This window comes from Cyprinodon variegatus, unplaced genomic scaffold (assembly GCF_000732505.1).
Source record: "Cyprinodon variegatus isolate N-32 unplaced genomic scaffold, C_variegatus-1.0 Scaffold398, whole genome shotgun sequence".
Lineage (NCBI taxonomy): Eukaryota > Metazoa > Chordata > Actinopteri > Cyprinodontiformes > Cyprinodontidae > Cyprinodon > Cyprinodon variegatus.
The window spans coordinates 371,072-376,145 of NW_015150851.1; the positions used below are offsets into that span (position 1 = coordinate 371,072).

Consider the following 5,074-nt stretch of genomic DNA (forward strand, 5'->3'; position numbering starts at 1 on the left):
GCAGAAATACAAAGGGCAACTGTCAACCAGCTCCACAGGTGGCCCTGTCCAGGAAACATACAGCAGGGCAGACGAGCTCCGAGCCAGCTCCCATGTCAGAGGATGAAGAGAGCACATCCAGTTAGTCACAGTCAGAGAAACAGGACTACACTGAAAAACAGGCTGATCTCCAACATCTATAAACAAAGGTGTTGATGGCAGCAGCACAGCTGATATTTCTCTCCAGGATGGAGTCACAGCCAAACATCAACAGATCAGATGTCATCTATAAGGCTTAGATTTAAAAAACAAAACAAAAAAACAATGATGTTTACCTGCTTTACCAGAGGTTCAAGAGGATCTTCTCCATTTCAGCAGGTGGAGGCGTCCATCCGATTAGCTGGAGAAAAACATGAGAGGAGGAAACATTAGTCTGCTTGGTTTATCCTGACGGTGAGATGAGAGGTTTGGATCAGAGCAAAGAGAAGCTTCCTGCGTGTTTAACAGAAGAAGCTGCAAGCATGAGCTGCTGGAGGAATCCAGCTTCAGGAGGCCTTCAGGATGTCAGCTGTCACTGTTCAAAACACACGCAGGCTAGGCTAATGCTAGCCTGTCTGGATGGGAGCTGCGCCTCATCCCGCTAAAACTGCCCAGCAGTCACACTCACACAACAGAACCACACACCCACTAACAGAACCGGCCTGGTCCGAACGGTTCCCGGGATTGTGGGTCCAGAGCCCCGCAGTTAGCGCAGCAGCTAGCAGCCCTCAGCGGGCAGGCGGTGCCGCTAAGCCGGACAGCCAGCCGGCTACCTGCCGCCTCCTTCTACACCTAGAACCAGCCAACATGCGTCATCCACGGCCATGCTTACAGGTCAGGTCTGCCACTTCTGCGCTGAGTGTGAGGATCAACAGCTTCAGCATCACGGTGCGACTTCCGAATCACAAAGGAAACTTTAACCGGAAAAGCCTCCTCTGCGTGGGACGCGACGTGCCCACTTCCTTCACAGCATCGTTCCCACGGCTTGACTTCAGCTCTTTAGCAACAACACAAACTCCACACTGCGAGGAGAGAATCAGATAAAACTACTCCATATGTAAAACATTTGTAATGATTAACCAGGAGGGGAACAGCGGAGATGTTTACAGAGCAAAACAAGCTAATGTCTAATAAGACTTGATTTGTAGTTTATGTCTCCACCTACCGTCCAAATCTGGGTACTGCAAGAGACATCGAGCCCAGGCCAACTTTTATTGACTTTTATTTATTTAGTATGGATATAGGGCCACTGAAGAAATAAAAAAAGTTAACTGATTTTTTAAATATTATTTCAGTTTAATATGGGAAAAAAGTCAGAATTCTGACTTTATTCTCTGAATTCTGACTTTTTTCTCAGAATGCTGACTTAAATCTCAGAATTGTGGATCTTACTCTAGATGGGGACAATGAAGGTAGAGATGTGGAGCACTCAGCTCCACATCATGCTAACATGTTTGTTAGCTGTCAGAATTCATTTAGAATTCTGAGATTAAAGTCAGAATTGGGAGAAAGAAGTCAGAATCCTGAGATTAAAGACAGAATTCTGAGATTAAAGTCAGAAATCTAAAATTAAAGTCAGAATTCCGAGGAAAAAAAAGTCAGAATCTGAGACTAAAGTCAGAATTCTGAGACTAAAGTCAGAATTCTGAGAAAAAAAGGCAGAATTCTGAGATTAAAGTCAGAATTCTGAGGAAAAGGTCAGAATTCTGAGATTAAAGTCAGAATTGTGAGGAAAAAAGGCAGAATTCTGAGATTAAAGTCAGAATTCTGAGATTAAAGTCAGAATTCTGAGGAAAAGGTCAGAATTCTGAGATTAAAGTCAGAATTGGGAGGAAAAAAGGCAGAATTCTGAGATTAAAGTCAGAATTCTAAGGAAAAGGTCAGAATTCTGAGTTTTTTTTCTCATATTAAACTGAAATAAAATTTAAAAACCAGTTAACTTTTTTCTTTTTATTACGTTTATTACAGCTTTTCAGGCAGTAAATGAACATTTATTCCATAAAGTGCAGCACTGATCAAATGTAAACAGTGTGGGTGAAAAAAACATGGTGCAAAAAAGCATTACCGGTATATGGAAGTTCAGTGCATTAATATATATGGTGCAATTATGCAGTATTTTTGGTGTTATCAGTGTGATGCAGTCTGTGACATGATTTAGAGTTTTTTTTTCTGATGGCAGTGGGGAAGAAACTTGCAGAATGCTGGAATTTCATAGAATCAGGGTTTTGTGATTAAACTTCTAAAAAACTTAATGCTATGTGTTGATTCTATGCTTATTATACACAGCTTAATATTAAATAAAATCAGTTAGCAAAATCAAAATACCTATGTCTTACTCTATTTTATCAGAGCACCTTGAAAACTGTTCTTTTTTCTGGTCCAAAACCAGGTTTAATCCTACGTAAAGGACAGGGACTTTTATGTTTAACATTATTTTAGAGGCCACAATAATCCCATGTGCCGTTCTCTTAAGGCCCATCTTATTAAATATCTACATGCTTCCCTCAACTCAGATTTTAATAAACAATAACATCAGTTACCATAGCAATGCAGACGACACCCAGCTGTTCATGTCTCCAGGTGACTATGAACCCGTTATAGCTTCAGATAAATGCAGAGAAAAAAAATCAGTGCCTGAGCTACTAGAGGCCATTCCTCCTAAGAGGATAGAACATTAAAATATTAAATGCTTTTGTGGAAAAAGTTAATTTATAAAATATTAATATCCATTGTAATTTATAATATATTTTGCAATGATACTCATTTATTTCTTTTTTTAAATACCGGTACCAACATTTTTGTCTTAACTTAGGGTTTTTATATTTCTTATCACACCACCTTCAAAAATAAACCAGATGTTATGATTAAATAATTACTAATTACTATATAAGTACTCTATCAATTACTTTTCCTTTTCCCTCTTAAGCTGGAGGACTGTTATTTCTGTGTGGATAAAATCACATGGCCCATCCTGCGTTTGATGTTTAGCTTTTCTACCCACCTAGATGCAGAGATGCAGCAGCTCTACCCTGAAAGTTGAGTCCAGGCACCTTATAGAAAAAGCAAATATACTGAAGACACCAAACAGCCATAACCCGCTCTGCAACTCCCCAGGAGTAAAGCTCAGGTCCACTGTGTCTGTCAGGATGAACGCCATACTGCCCCCCTTGATTCTGAGAGAGATCACACATTGATCGGATGGGAAGCAAGGCTTTAATGAGAAAAATTATGATTGTCTGTACCCCATTTAATGCCATAAAAATATCTGACAGCAACATATTTAATCTTTTCAAATAAATGTACCCACTGATTGTTTTAACGTATAGAAAAAAAAGATCTAAAATTAAATCTATATGAACCACATTCAAGGTCTCATGAAGCAATTTTTTTTCACTTCAAGCCTCATGGTGTTAAAATGAAAAAAAAAAAACATTTTAAAATAAAGGTATAAAAAAAAAAAAATTAAAAAAAAAAAAAAAGTGAAAACTCCAAAATAGTAAAATAATTGCAAAGTCTATTTTATAAACAGAGTTTCTTTTTTCTACATTCAGGATTTGTTTTGCTCAGACTAAATATAGCGACAGATTTAGTTCCATAAAGGCGGAAAACCTTTATTTAATATGCATATAGCCCTAAAAAAGGCCACAAATTGAATTCCATATTCCCCATCCTAGGAACTCAAAATGAAATAAGCATTGAGCTTCTTCTTGCACGCCCCTCCCTTTGGTCCTGTTTTCCATCTCACTTGGGTAACAAGAAGCACCTGAATGCTAAACAGGGCCACAAAAAAGACAAAACTGTTAACTTTTTCTTCATGTCGACCCCAGTCAGTAGATGATTGTTGGTGAAGCACGACTTCATAATAAACAGAAGCAACATAAATGTAATGTGGTTTTAGACACAATTGAAATTTTATATCTTGGTAGTACGGAAATCTATGCATAATTGTTGGTGTAAAATTAGTTTAAGGTTTTTTCAACGTTTCAATATTTTTCTCATTTATTGCAGCTATTTCCAATCATTATTATTGCTAATTTATTTTGATAGAAAACAAACTGGGCCCCTGATCACCCCCTTATATGAAAACATGTCCCAGGGATTTTTGCAGGGTCAGGTTTCCTGTCTGATGAGCTAACGCTAGCTTTCTGAGTCCGAACTCCTTTCTTTTGGTAGTGAAGGACTGCTCAGAGTGCTGCTGTTATCATTCAGCTCTCATGGAGTTTGAGTTCTTTTGGAGCCAGGTCAGCATCACAACCGAAACAAGATTCCTCTGCTCTTCATTACTGATTAGAAACATGAATGTACGAATGTACAGTTGCTTTGTATTAAACTAACAGGTAACTTTTTTTCAATCAATAAACAGGCTACAGGCTGTAAAATGTAGAGGGTGAAGGGGCATGGGGAGCATGGAGGTATGTGCTGAATGCTGGAAAAGGTCTCTTTATGCCAAGGGGTAATATTTAAAAGTGAAGGAACTGATATGAACTGGAATTTTGCAGTTTTAAAATATTTGTTTTCATAAAGAGACAAAAGCGACAAACCAGAAATAGAATTAATGTTGGAAATGGGGGTGCATGATGGCGCAGTGGATAGCACTGTTGATTTGCAGCAAGAAGGTTCTGGGTTAGACTCCCATCTCTGCATCGAGTTTGCATGTTCTACCTGTGCGTGCATGCATGGGTTCTCTCTGGGTACTCTGCCTTCCTCCCACAGCCCAAAAACATGTCTGTTAGGTTATTGGCTTCTCTAAATTTTAGATGTGATTGTGTGCGTGGTTGTGTGTCTCTGTGTTGCCCTGCGACAGACTGGCGGTCTGTCCAGGGTGGACCCCGCCTCTCATTCATAGAGTGACGGAGATAGGCACCAGCTCCACCGGAGAGAAAATTAGATGGATAGAATATGATTTACTGGAGAAAATCAGTTTAAAGCTACAGTGTGTAATAATTACAGGGTTATACAGTCAGAAATGTAATACATTATACATAACTATGTTATTTATCATCATCTACGAGCTCAGCCTCTTAACCTTAATATTTGCGTTGCCTTAGAATTCGTT

The 5,074-nt window shown here is 38.9% G+C and overlaps 1 protein-coding gene across 3 annotated transcripts in view; it reads right to left on the bottom strand.

Annotated features, from left to right (window-relative positions):
* The window catches only part of mkl1 (megakaryoblastic leukemia (translocation) 1), a 66,965-nt gene extending 65,832 nt beyond the window's left edge, over positions 1 to 1,133 (bottom strand). For all 3 annotated transcript variants that reach the window (XM_015387573.1, XM_015387571.1, XM_015387570.1), the window contains exons 1-2: positions 851 to 1,133; positions 315 to 379 (exon numbers count right to left, since the gene is read on the bottom strand). The gene's annotated coding sequence lies outside the window, so the exon portion shown is untranslated. The remainder of the gene's footprint in view (positions 1 to 314; positions 380 to 850) is intronic.
* Between the last annotated feature and the right edge of the window lie 3,941 nt (positions 1,134 to 5,074).